We start from the raw sequence: 14,770 nt of genomic DNA on the forward strand, positions 1-14,770 counted from the left end.
TTAGCGGTTGGCTTGGAAGCTTTCCTTCCTCTCGCTTGTTCAGTGCATTAGCTAGTTGCCCCATCTGGGATTCTAGCTTGGCGATTGATTGCGTGTGAGAGTGCACCAATTGTGTAATGGTTTCCCAAACCTTGAAGGGCGTTCAACACTTTCTCCTCAAAGGCTGTGTTTCTTTGGGGTGGAGGAGAAGTGTGTTGAAATTAAGTCGAGGGACGGTAGGGATGAATATTTTGTTGGGTTTGAAAATTCTGAGGATTTTGAAAATTTTGGGAATAGGGTTGGGGCTGTGTTCGAAGCTTGCTGCTTCCAAGAAAAGTTTGGATGATTTTGCCATCCTAGGTTATATGTATTGGAAAATGGGTCATTACTCGGTCTGGGCTGTGTTTGAGCAGCATTGATGTGTTCTTGCACGAGTTTGGGGAATTGGGGCGCTGAGGGGCACTCATGAATAGGGTGGGATGGTTTAGAACAAATAGTACATACTTGTGCTTGGGAAGAGTTCATGTAATGCCCACCTATCATCAGCCGAAAATCTTATGGGACAATGCATCTACCTTGCTGGACAGGTCCATAGAATGACTTATTTCACAAATGGTCCCTTTTCTTTGAGAACTCGGGGGTGCTTGACGAGAACATGAAGCATGGTGGAGGGAGTTTTCATTAAGATTTTCAAATAGTTGCCATGCTTCATGCTCATTTCGAAGCATGAAAGTTCCCCCGCATGCAGCATCGATCATCTGACGGTTTCGTTCAGTCAAACCGTCATAAAAATATTGCACTAGCTGCCACTTAGGTATTTGATGATGAGGGCATTTACGGATTAGGTCCCGAAATCTCTCCCAAGTTTCATAAAATTCTTCTCCCTCGGTTTGGGAGAAGCTTGTAATGGCACGTCTAAACTGGTTCGTTCTTCCTATAGGAAAGTATTTTTTAAGGAATTCTTGTTGCATTTGATCCCAAGAACGAATCGAGTTAGCTTCTAAAGAATTCAGCCATTGTTTGGCTCTATCTTTAAGGGAGATGGAAAATAATCTAAGTTTCAGAGTATCATCAGTGAAGTTCTGAATCTTGACAGTGGTGCAAATCTCAAGAAATTCATCTAAATGTTTGTATGGGTCTTCGTTGGTGAGCCCATAAAAAGATGGGAGCATTTGGATCACACTAGACTTTATTTCATATTGTACAGCTGCTACCTCAGGTAATCGAATGCAAGATGGGGAAGTGTAAATAGTGGGAGTAAAGTACTCCCTCAGGAGTTTGGGTTGTTCTTCAGCCATCTTAAGAAGTGGGGATGATCCTAATGTTTTGATCTTAGCTCGAATGTTTCTAAGGGTTCGTTCTATTTCAGGGTCAAAAGGTAATAGGTTTTGTACTCTAGAACGACTACCGTGCATACACTAGTACTCGATCAATCAAGCATGCAATAAAAGAGAAAAGCATATCAATCCTAGTCTTTGTCCTAAAATCACTAGACAGCTCCTAACTGGTTTGAAGAGGGCACCTAAGCCTCCAATCCGGTCTAATGAACCGAGTTGACCAGGTAAGCTCCCAGGTAAGTGGAGGGGTCACGATGCGTTCGCAAAGGTCCCACTTAAAACCCACTTGCCTCGAACAGATGAACTGTCTCCCTTATAGGGACAAAGCTTGCCTAGACATCAACTAAGCCATAGAGCAAAATTGGTGCAACTTTCGGTGATCTTCATTCTTTAGAAAGATCAGTATCTTCACCTTGTGCGGGTAGATGATCACCGCAAACTGAAGTTCGGTGGTCTAGGATGAAGGTTTGCTTGAAGCCGTTCAAGTGTCCGGCCTCTACGGGTATCCAAACGAAGCAGTGATCCGATCAAAGCTCTCTTGTCTTCCCGGGGTGCTAGCTCCCTTGCAAAGACTTCTTTTGATGGCTGATTTCGTCTCTTTTAATCAACCCTTGATTGTGCTTGAGAGGAGGAAGAAGAAGGATGAAGAAGAGGAAGAGAAGAATCCCCACGCAGCTTTCCTTTCTTTTCCCTCCGTTGGAAGGAAGAAGGGAGGAAGAGATGCCGCCAACACCTTTGGGGCTTTTATCTTCCTTACTTGCGGCTTGAAACCAAAGGAGGGAGAGGAGAGGGAGAGCCGTACGGCAACGGAGGAAGAGGCTTTCCTTCTATGCCCTAGGTGCCGCCCAGCATTCCCCTTTTATAGACATGTGGAGTCTTCCTAACCTTTAGGAGTTCTTGATGTCTTTCCTAAGAGGGGGCCGCCGTCTCTTCTCCCTTCTCCACGTGGAAAGGGGAGGGGCTTATCCCCTTCCTCATGGTAAACCCTAATCCATATTAGGTAGGGATTGGAATGCCCTAATGTGGTCAAGCCCTAATTCAATTCGGCTTAGCTCAAGGGTGAACCAATTTGGATCCAATCTAGGTAAGTCCTAATCCAATTAGAACTTAAATCAATTTTGACTCAATTGAACTCTTCAATCCTAATCCAATTAGGAGTCTTATTGATTCATTAGATTAATAATTAATTGTGACTTAAGAAACCCTAATCCAAATTAGGACATATATAATTTTAGTCCTAATCCAATTAGGACTCTATTTGAATCCGAAGTCCTAATCCGATTAGGACTCTAGGAATCCTACTCCAAGTAGGAATCCAATTTTGATTCAAAACTCCTAATCTCATTAGGATTGCAGGAATCCTATTCCAGTAGGAATCTCAGTCCTACTCCAACTAGAATTCCCAGTCCTAATCCAATAGGACTCTAGGAATCCTACTCGAAGTAGGACTCTTGTTTCAAGTCCAATTAATTTAATTCCCTTTGTTCCTTCTTCAACTGAATATCAATCGAATTGATTACTGTGATTCATAATCACTTTTCAACCATCGGATCGGTCAATACTTCTAGTGTGTGTGACCCCATAGGTTCTACTCTGACTGGTAGTGAGATATATTGTGATCTCTATCACTATATCATTGAAAACTCCTTTCAATGGGTTGGAACGATTCCAACTCAACTCATTAGGGTTTATCGATCATCGAGATAATCCCTGTGAGTCCCACCATCCACCAGTGACACCTAGCAGCATGTAGTGGCTACCCAGTAGAATAAAGATGAACCTCTAGGTGCAGTTACATGTGATACAGTCCTACTATCGTGGATCCCTACAGGACGGAGGTCATGGACAACTCGTCAAACCCCATCGTCTGTCATATGTCAAGATTTATTCGACTCGAGTTCGATAGTGGAAAACTCTTTCTCCACTTTATATTACTGCCCTGGCCAAGGTCTTAGAACTCAGTCTAACAAATCACATAGGATCACTCCTCTTCTATCAAGGTCGATAGATTCCTTGTAGGTGCATACCCTACTCCTACAGTGAACCTACTGCAGCCAATCTACACTGCATGGACCCATATGGCTAGAGACCATGTATGTGTGCAGTCAAACTACAATAACCTCACTGTGAGTAGCCGAAGCACCGCAGGTCAAAGGACCAGTCACACTACTGCAACATCAAGCAAGTCACTGACGAGTGGATAGACATCCAAGTGACTTCTTGTCTTGGTCACGCTCAGTACCCTTGTTCTCTAACAAGCACCTGCACTATCACTTCAGTGTCCCTACACTGTGGACTCAAGTCTCGTCCATCCAGAAGGAAAGTGATCTGTGCACTGATCGGATCGATCACCGTCCTCGTGATGATCCATTGATCAGGAGCATTTAGAAATTAATCACCAATGATACATGGCTCAAATTCTCAACTCTTGAGAATATGTATCATCATCTTATTAATTTCTTGGACGATTCATAGACACATAAATAATATGAATGAAAAGATGCCTTTTATTTATTCAATAATAAATAGTCAAGTACAAAATTATGTCCCTAGAATTAACAATGTGTCAGCCAGATTGGCTTCTAGGGCATACATCTAACAATCTCCCACTTGCACTAAAGCCAATCAGTCATATATCTAAGCCCCATCTTCTCAAGGTGGGCTTCAGTCTTTTGCTGACTTAGCTGCTTAGTGAACGGGTCTGCCACGTTATCCGCGGAGTCTACTCTCTGCACCTCTACATATTTTTCTCAACATAGTCGCGTATGAGTGGAAGCGCCGCTCTATGTGCTTGGACTTCTGATGAGACCTTGGCTCCTTAGCAAGGCTATGGCGCCAATTATCGCAGTAGTGTTATGGCATCTGATGACATTACACCTAACTCTGCAATGAATTTTTGAACCAGAAGCCTTCCTTAGCAGCTTAGCGGCTTATTCAGCTTCCATAGTAGAATCATAATGATCGGTTGTTTAGAACTCTTCCAATTACCGTACCACCATTGAACACATATCCAGATGTTGACTTTCTATCATCAATCATGTGTGCATCCTTCTACCTTAACTCTGATCCTCCAAAACCAAGAATAAATCTTTAGTTCTTCTCAAGTACTTAAGAATATTCTTCACAGCTGTCCAGTGTTCTTCACCTGGATTCTGATATCTGCTTGTGACACTCACAGCAAGAGCTATATCAGGTCGTGTACATAGCATGGCATACATGAGGCTTCCTATTGCCGATGCATAGGGAATCTTGCTCATGCGTTGAATCTCTTCAGATGTGTTGGGGCACATCTTCTTGGAGAGATGAATTCCATGCCTTAGGGGTAAGAGACCCCTTTGGAGTTTTCCATGCTGAACCTTTCAGCACCTCCTCTATGTACATCTTCTGTGAAGGCCAAGCATCCTTTTAGATCTATCTCTATAGACCTTTATTCCCAAAATATAGGATGCTTCCCCAAGGTCTTTCATGGAGAATTCTTTTGACAACCAGACCTTGACCGAGGTTAGCATGGGAATATCATTCCCTATCAGGAGGATGTGTCCACGTACAGTACGAGAAATAACAGCTCCCACTAACCTTTTTGTAAACACACGGTTCCTCTTCGTTTTTGATGAAATCAAACGTTTTGATTGCGTCATCGAAACGAGTGTTCCAACTCCGAGATGCTTGCTTTAGTCCATAGATGGACCTTTGCAGCTTGCAGACCTTGTGATCTCCATCACTGGAAGTGAAACCCAAAGGCTGTTCCATATAGATATCTTCATCAAGATATCCATTCAGGAAAGCAGTTTTCACATCCATCTGCCAGATTTCATAATCATGAAATGCTGCAATGGCAAGCAATGTTCGGATGGATTTTAGCATGGCTACAGGTGAAAAGGTCTCCTGATAGTCAATGCCTTCGCGCTGACTATACCCTTTCGCCACAAGCCTTGCCTTATAGGTCTCTACCTCTCCATCCGAACCTATCTTCCTTTTGTAGATCCATTTGCATCCAATAGGTACAATACCTTCTGGTGGATCTACTAAGGTCCAGACTTGGTTGGAATGCATGGAGTCTAACTGACTTCATATTCCATTTCTCAGAATCGATATCAGATATCGCCTCGTTGTAGGTTTTGGGATCCTGTATGTGATCCCTATCTCCCACTAGGAACATTTCCTCGGTATCCTCTTCTAGTATACCTAAGTATCTATCGGGAGGATGGGAGACCCTACTAGATCTACGAGGTGGTCGAGGGACATCGTGTACTGGCTCTGTATGAATGGGTTCAATAGGATCCATGACTCGTTGCTTTTCAGAGACTTTCTCTTCAAGCTCAATTTTCCTCCCACTGCCTCTATCAAGGATAAACTGATTTTCCAAGAAGATGGCATGACGGCTCACAAACACATTGTGATCCTCTGAGACGTAAAAATTGTATCCTAATGACTCTTTAGGATATCCTATAAAACGAGCACTTATGGTCCTAGCCTCTAACTTGTCTGCCTGTAGTCTCTTGACGTGGGCCGGACATCCCCAAATCTTGGTTTCTTACCATGCCATATCTCATACGGTGTGGTAGGAACGGATTTAGAGGGAACTCTATTCAAAATAAATAGCTGAGTAAGGCATCTCCCCAAAGAAACATAGGTAAATCAGTGAAGCTCATCATGGACCTGACCATATCCAATAGGGTCCGATTCCTCCTCTCTGACACCCGTTGAGTTGAGGTGTACCCGGAGGTGTCCATTGTGAGACTATGCCTTTCTCCTTGAGATAGTCCGGAATTCCCACTAAGGTATTCTCCTCCTCGATCTGATCGAAGAGCCTTAAGAGGTTTTGTTTGTTTTTCTACTTCATTCTTGAACTCTTTGAACTTTTCAAAAGATTCAGACTTGTGTCTCATAAGATACACATACCCATACCGTGAATAATCATCGGTAAAAATGAAGTAAAAATCAACCCTGCTAGCACATCGAATGGGCCACATACATCTGTATGTACTAGGGTAAGTATTTCAGTGGTCCTCTCCCCATGTCCTACAAAGGGAATCTAGCCATTTTTCCTTGAAGACAGGACAAACAAATGGATATGACTCGGAAGTCAATGAGCCGAAAGCCCATCTTTATCCATTTTGTTCATTCTGTCCTCTCCAATATGGCCAAGTCTGAGGTGCCACAAATATTTTTGGTTTATCTCATCTCTGGATCTTTTGGATCCTTTGGCACTCACTTCTTGCTCGGTAACATTCACAGATACATCCATATGTAAATGATAGAGACTGTCAATCATAAAACCACGTGCAACTATTTTATTTCTAAATAAATAGAACAGCAGTCTTTGTCAAATGTAAAAACATGACCTTCCTGTGCTAGACATGAAACAGAAATCAAATTTCTGCTAGCAGCAGGTACATAATAGCAGTCTCTAAGTAATAAACTAAATCCAGACGGTAGTCGCAGATGGTAGGTGCCCACAGCCACAGCAGCAACTTTTGCCCCGTTGCCAACCCGAAGGGTTACCGCACCTTCCGCCAGCCTTCTACTTTCCTTTAGACCCTGCATGGTAGTGCACAAATGAGCACTAGAACCAGAATCTATAACCCAACTAGAAGTAGAAGAAACCGTTAGATTAGTTTCAATAATGAGCAAGTCTATACCTTCTGAAGGTATGTTACCTTTCTTGTTCTTCAGGCTCTCGAGGTATGAAGGACAGTTTCTCTTCCAGTGGCCGTCGACATTGCAGTGGAAACATTTTCCTTTGTCGTTAGCCTTTTTCTTTTGAACTTCCTTCTTTGGCTTCTTGTCTTTTTCTGCTTCTTAGCAGGCTTCTTTTTCTTCCAAGTAGACTTTCTCTTGGAACCAGAAGTCAACTCAGCAGCAAGGACATTGCCCCTTGAACCTTTCAAGGCTCCCTCAGCAGTTACCAACATGTTTATTAGTTCATCTTAGTGCATTCAATCTTATTCATGTGGTAGTTTACTATAAACTGACCAAATGAATCAGGAAGTGACTGTAGGATCAAATCCACTTGTAATTCCTTGTGCATGTCCATACCGAGCTTCTCAAGCTCCTCTAGGTCCTTGATCATAGTCAGACCGTGATCATGGACAGACTGCCCCTCGCGCATCTTTTTTGAAAAGCCTCTTGGACACTTCAAAACGAGCTGTGCGACTCTGCTCACCATACAACTCTTGCAGGTGTGCCAGTATGTCCCTAGCAGTCTTCATATTTTCATGCTGGCATTGGAGTTCATTTGACATGGATGCCATCATATAGCATTTTACTCTAATGTCATCATCCAACCACTTTTTATGCATCTCACGCTGAACATCAGTAGGACGTGTGGTAGTATGGGGATATCTGAATCGAGTATGTAGCCTATTTTCTCACAGTCCAAAATAATTTTGAGGTTTCTAAGCCAGTCTTTGTAATTGGTTCCGGTCAGTCGGTTGGTCTCAAGAATACGGGTCAAAGGGTTTGAAGCTGACATTGTATCTGCAGAGAGTAAAGATTCTAGTTAGACTTTTGTACTTGATCCTAATCTGTTCTAAGGTCTTTTAGAACAAATGTAACTCCCACTATTTTCTCGAATCCCTCACACTCCCCTGGTAGGAAAACGGAAATCCCACACGACTAGGGTTTCTAGTGGGTACTGCGGTCCCACCAATTTACATGCCACCTCACCTAACAGTTATTGGTGACACATAGATGATGAATGTACAACTCTTGTACAATGCTTCTCAAGCATGTTGCAGTGTAACTTGGTCTCTAAGCCATGAAACCTCACCTAACAGTTATTGGTCCCATTTCTTAGTTAAGTCAGACCCACCGTATAACCGTAGGAATAAAGTCGTCATTGGGTCCTCACCTAACAGTTATTGGTGCCCAACCCCACCTTTACCCTACAACATCTCATGTCTATAGAGAGGTCCAGCCCCCCGATGCAACTTGACCACTGTGTCCAGCCGAGACAAATCAACATCAGAAAGGCCTTAGCAGCTCTACTACAGTGGAAGACCTATTGACTTAATATTGGTTAATCAGGTCTTAGTGTTTGCAACTTGAGCCTTCATAAGAGGTAATCGAACAATTGGCCAGGTAAGCAGGTGGGAGGCTCCCCTTACTCAGAGAGTAAGGTCCTAATTAAGTAACCACCTTTCATGCTTTCCTAGACACCAATTAGATCAATTAATCTAATATGACTTGCTCATGTCGGTTCACTCTCGACTTGATTGAGGAGGTTTTGATTTAGGTCTCAATTGGGTTTGCTACATCACATGTAAACCTATCTACCCGACTCACATTCACATCACATGCAAACGGCACATTGCAGGCAGTTATAATCGCAGCAATAATTAAAGCTAAACTTTAAATAGGTGATGATCATGGATTCTAGTTAGGTCGTATTACAAGCACATGCACGTCAATCGATCAACTGGTCTTCAACTCTTGAATTGGTTCCAAGCCTCCTTGATTCGATCCTTGATCAACTCTTGATCCAATCGCCATCAACCGCTTAGATCACCTGTTCATCTCATGCCTGTCTTCAACTTGATCGTTGACGTACATCACATCACAGAAATACAACCAGATGTAAAATAAAAATAAAAATAAATTACATCTCCTTTTAGGAGGCACGCAGGCCTCTCAAAACATCAAATAAGATGCATGCAAGCATCTGAAAAATTACATGACATCGCAGATCACATCGCAGGTCATTACATTTGATACCAAAAGGGTTTGAATCCTATGATCATCACCATATGCAACAATTATAATTTTCAGATCTGAAAACTAACTGATTATATCATGACATAGGTTGCTGATCATGCTAATCATGATTCTAAACTTTGTAATCTCATTAACAATGCAATTAGAATCATCTTTTATCACATAAAAATCAGCATGCAAAAATCAGCACCCCTGAAAAATCTGCATGCAGAATTTTCAGCATGCATGATCATTCAATTTTCAGATCTAATAAGCCTTTAGATATTTAATTCTTACCTTAATCTACGAAGCCTAGGCTCTGATACCACTGTTGGGAACCCGCCCATGCCGCTGATATTTCAAAAAATTCAGATGGCAGCGGAATCGGCATGCGGGATCGACGTTCATCGCATGAACGTTGTTTCATGAACCTTCGTAGTTAGATAAGAATTAAAACTTTTAAAACTTTAGGAAGATCAGATCTTCACCTTGTGCGGGTAGATGATCACCGCAAATGAATTCGTGGTTAGGATGAAGGTTCGCTTGAAGCCGTTCAAGTCCGGCCTCTACGGGTATCCACACGAAGCAGGATCCGATCAAAGCTCTCTTGTCTTCCCGGGGTGCTAGCTCCCTTGCAAAGACTTCTTTGATGGCTGATTCCTCTCTTTCAATCAACCTTGATTGTGCTTGAGAGGAGGAAGAAGAAGGATGAAGAAGAGGAAGAAGAAGAATCCCCACGCAGCCTTCTTTCTTTTCCCTGCGTTGGAAGGAAGAAGGGAGGAAGAGGATGCCGCCACCTTTGGCTTTTTTCTTCCTTGCTTGCGGCTGAACCAAGAGGAGAGAGAGAGGGGCGTACGGCAAGGAGGAAGAGGACTTCTTCTATGCAGGCGCCTGGTGCCCCCATCCCTTTTATAGACATGTGGAGCTCCTAACATTTAGGAGCTTGATGTCTTTCCAAGAGGGGGCGCCGGCTCTTTCCCTTCTCCACGTGGAAAGGGGAGGGGCTTATCCCCTCCTCATGGTAAACCCTAATCCTATTAGGTAGGATTGGAATGCCCTAATGTGGTCAAGCCCTAATCCAATTAGGCTTAGCCCAAGGGTGAACCAATTTGGATCCAATCTAGGTAAGTCCTAATCCAATTAGAACTTAAATCAATTTTGACTCAATTGAACTCTTCAATCCTAATCCAATTAGGAGTCTTATTGATTCATTAGATTAATAATTAATTGTGACTTAAGAAACCCTAATCCAATTAGGACATATATTAATTTTAGTCCTAATCCAATTAGGACTCTATTTGAATCCGAAGTCCTAATCCGATTAGGACTCTAGGAATCCTACTCCAAGTAGGAATCCAATTTTGATTCAAAATCCTAATCTCATTAGGATTGTAGGAATCCTATTCCAAGTAGGAATCCCAGTCCTACTCCAACTAGGATTCCCAGTCCTAATCCAATTAGGACTCTAGGAATCCTACTCGAAGTAGGACTCTTGTTTCAAGTCCAATTAATTAATTCCCTTTGTTCCTTCTTCAACTTATCAATCGAATTGATTACTTGTGATTCATAATCACTTTCAACCATCGGATCGGTCAATACTTCTAGTGTGTGTGACCCCATAGGTTCTATTCTGACTGGTAGTGAGATATATTGTGATCTCTATCACTATATCATTGAAAACTCCTTTCAATGGGTTGGAACGATTCCAACTCAACTCATTAGGGTTTATCGATCATCGAGATAATCCCTGTGAGTCCCACCATCCACCAGTGACACCTAGCAGCATGTAGTGGCTACCCAGCAGAATAGAATGATGAACCTCTAGGTGCAGTTAACATGTGATACAGTCCTACTATCGTGGATCCCTACAGGACGGAGGTCATGGACAACTCGTCAAACCCCATCGTCTGTCATATGTCAAGATTTATTCGACTCGAGTTCGATAGTGGAAAACTCTTTCTCCACTTTATATTACTGCCCTGGCCAAGGTCTTAGAACTCAGTCTAACAAATCACATAGGATCACTCCTCTTCTATCAAGGTCGATAGATTCCTTGTAGGTGCATACCCTACTCCTACAGTGAACTACTGCAGCCAATCTACACTGCATGGACCCATATGGCTAGAGACCATGTATGTGTGCAGTCAAACTACAATAACCTCACTGTGAGTAGCCGAAGCACCGCAGGTCAAAGGACCAGTCACACTACTGCAACATCAAGCAAGTCACTGACGAGTGGATAGACATCCAAGTGACTTCTTGTCTTGGTCACGCTCAGTACCCTTGTTCTCTAACAAGCACCTGCACTATCACTTCAGTGTCCCTACACTGTGGACTCAAGTCTCGTCCATCCAGAAGGAAAGTGATCTGTGCACTGATCGGATCGATCACCGTCCTCGTGATGATCCATTGATCAGGAGCATTTAGAAATTAATCACCAATGATACATGGCTCAAATTCTCAACTCTTGAGAATATGTATCATCATCTTATTAATTTCTGGACGATTCATAGACACATAAATAATATGAATGAAAAGATGCCTTTTATTTATTCAATAATAAATAGTCAAGTACAAAATTATGTCCCTAGAATTAACAATGTGTCAGCCAGATTGGCTTCTAGGGCATACATCTGACACACACTAGACTTTATTTCATATTGTACAGCTGCTACCTCAGGTAATTGAATGCAAGATGGGGAAGTGTAAATAGTGGGAGTAAAGTACTCCCTCAGGAGTTTGGGTTGTTCTTCAGCCATCTTAAGAGGTGGGGATGATCCTAATGTTTTGATCTTAGCTCGAATGTTCCTAAGGGTTCGTTCTATTTTAGGGTCAAAAGGTAATAGGTTTTGTACTCTAGAACGACTAGCATGCATACACTAGTACTCGATCAATCAAGCATGCAATAAAAGAGAAAAGCATATCAATCCTAGTCTTTGTCCTAAAATCACTAGACAGCTCCTAACTGGTTTGAAGAGGGCACCTAAGCCTCCAATCCGGTCTAATGAACCGAGTTGACCAGGTAAGCTCCCAGGTAAGTGGAGGGTCACGATGCGTTCGCAAAGGTCCCACTTAAAACCCACTTGCCTCGAACAGATGAACTGTCTTCCTTATAGGGACAAAGCTTGCATAGACATCAACTAAGCCATAGAGCGAAATTGGTGCAACTTTCGGTGATCTTCGTCCTATTGAGCTCGAATGTCCCTAGGAGCCCAATGTCTAATGATTTTAATTAAAGTGACACTATGTGAGATTGAGTTCACCTAAGTTGGGCAAGAATCCGATGATGAAATCCAGCTCTTATGTTGTTGGGGTGATTGCCCTTACTATGTGCGGGATTAATTTGTGTATGTGTATCAAGCATACATTCACACTTTTGCTAAAATTAAATCAAACAATCACCACAAAATTTCAAGCTAATAATTAATTTAAATAAGAAGGTTTGGAGGTTACCAAAGGAAATTTCTCCAGCAATTTAAAATTTTTTTAAGCAAACCTCTAAAGCATTCCTTTTTGATAGCCCAGATCTCCTCTTCGATTCCTGATCAAATAAGACCAAAAGAAAAATTAAAAAAAAAAAAATTAGTAGAAGAGGAAAAGGAGACAAAAAAATACAATAATAGAAAATAATTTTTTATATATTTTTTTTGAAAGTTTTTTTTAATTAATTAATTTTCTTTTTAATGATAGGAAAAAATAACTATGCAAGCAATCCCCGGCAACGGCGCCAAAAATTGATCGGTTCTTTTCAATTTCAAAAAATAAACCACGCAATAGCACGTATCCTGTAGGATAGTGATTACGGGGTGTCGGTCCACAGGGATTGAAGAATAAGTTATTTTTCTTTTAAAAATAAATCAAGAAGAAGGATGTGCTAACTTGATTTAACTAAATTAATCTATGAGTACGAATTGAAATTTATCAAAGTTAATAGATCTAGGGTTTGGAATCCACCACATAGCATTGCATCAAGGATTGTGTTCTTAATTTTTGTCTTTTGGAGAGGCATGCAATTTTGGCTACAAGCCTTTTAAAATAAAATATAAAGAGTGTTAGGAAGATCCATCTTCGGTGTAGCATGAAGTGTCTACCTAAGTATGCTAATCTAGGGTGCAGTACACCTATCTTCCTAGGCATGGATCATCTTAGACTACTTTAGCAAACACGAATAGTAAATGGCATGCTCAAGGTTTAAAACATCATAAAAGAAATATTTCATTGAAGATAAGAATTTAAACAAGCTCCAAAATAATAAAAAAAATAAGAACCAACAATGCCTTGATACATTGCCAGGGCTTCATCCAGCCCTAGATTTTGGATGTTTAGCCAAGCATGGCTTTCGGACGACCTCCCATCTTCAAATGAAATTGATCAACTACCATTATTCCCAAAATATCAAAACTATTCTCTTTCCTCCCCTTTTTCTCTCTTTTTTATTTCTTTTTCTCTCTTTTCTTTCGGCTGGTGGCTTCTTTTCTTCACCAAAAACAGGGGTCTCCCCTGTTTCTTCTTCTCAACCGAGCTCCCCCTTTTTCTTCCAACTGTGGCCCCCTATATAGGACTTCCCCACCCCTTGCAGCCGACTGGGATCGAAACGGCCGTTGAAATCGCTGGGGCGCTGATCACGGAAACGGACGAGGCGGAGGCGGGGGAGGCGATGATGCGCTTCCTGGCGGATGGCTGGCTGATTCGGGATGCGAAGGGAAATCACGGGCAACCACGGTGGGTGCTGGGTTCCCTGGAAATGGAAGGAGCTGTGATCGTATCCCGGAATGGTTGCGGCTGCAAATGGATTGGAAGAAGCTCGGAGGATGCGGAGACTATCTCGGATGCTCGGATGCTTGCAGGAAATTGAGCTTTGAATCGCGGAAGCGGGGGATTGGCTCCGGATGCGTCACGGGCGGAGAGGGAGACGGCTGGATGCTTGATTTCATGGGATGCTGGAAGCGTTGATCATGGAGGAGTGATTTTCGGCTGCTGGGAGGTGGGAATGGGCGGCGGATGGCATGCGGTTGATGCGGCTGGGAGGATCGCTCCGAATGGCCGTTGTGCGGAGGCGGAGGCGCAGGCGGAGGAACGAAAGGTTGGCTGCACCGCGTGGAGGATTTCTTAGACGACGCCATCTCGTGGCTGGAACGGGAGAATCGACGGGAATCTCGGCCGTGATGCACTGCGGGGGAGGGGGGGAAGAAGATAAATAGTGAACTCATTTGTTATTACATATATATATATATATATTTTTTAACACTGTTCATATGAACAGTGTTTTTTACGGGACACTGTTCATATGAACAGTGAATTCAGTGATTCTTCTCGAAATTATTTTTATTTATTTTATTATATTCATTATTTTCTTTTTTTTGTTTTTAAATTTATAAATTTTATTATGAAGGCAGGTAAGGGAATTGGTTGGGAATTGACTTTGGATTTGAGGTGGGTCATGATCGTTGATTTGCGTGAACTTACTCTCGAGCCCAATGTCGTTTAAATTTAATTCTGCTAAACAACTTCAGACCGGACTCTACAAGGCTAAAAGCAGGACCGTGACTTAATAACAAGGTTAATCAAATATTTCCCATACAATTATAACTTTGAATCTAATCAGGACCAAAACCTATTTAATCATAGCCTTGGCTTGATTACAACTCCATCAGGTTACTAAACCGGGTCAACACAATCTCCTCCTTATATGTTTTCATGAAAGATTACAACCAGGAGAGAGACAAGTTCAAAGTATGTTTTGAGAAAAGAAGTATTTA

At 42.1% G+C, this 14,770-nt stretch overlaps 1 non-coding gene across 1 annotated transcript; it reads left to right on the top strand.

Annotated features, from left to right (window-relative positions):
- Positions 1-795: 795 nt before the first annotated feature.
- LOC120112273 lies at positions 796-901 on the top strand. The gene has a single exon (XR_005513749.1). It is a non-coding gene; the product is annotated as a small nucleolar RNA R71 (small nucleolar RNA).
- The last annotated feature ends 13,869 nt before the right edge of the window (positions 902-14,770 follow it).

Source organism: Phoenix dactylifera, chromosome 10 (genome assembly GCF_009389715.1).
Source record: "Phoenix dactylifera cultivar Barhee BC4 chromosome 10, palm_55x_up_171113_PBpolish2nd_filt_p, whole genome shotgun sequence".
Lineage (NCBI taxonomy): Eukaryota > Viridiplantae > Streptophyta > Magnoliopsida > Arecales > Arecaceae > Phoenix > Phoenix dactylifera.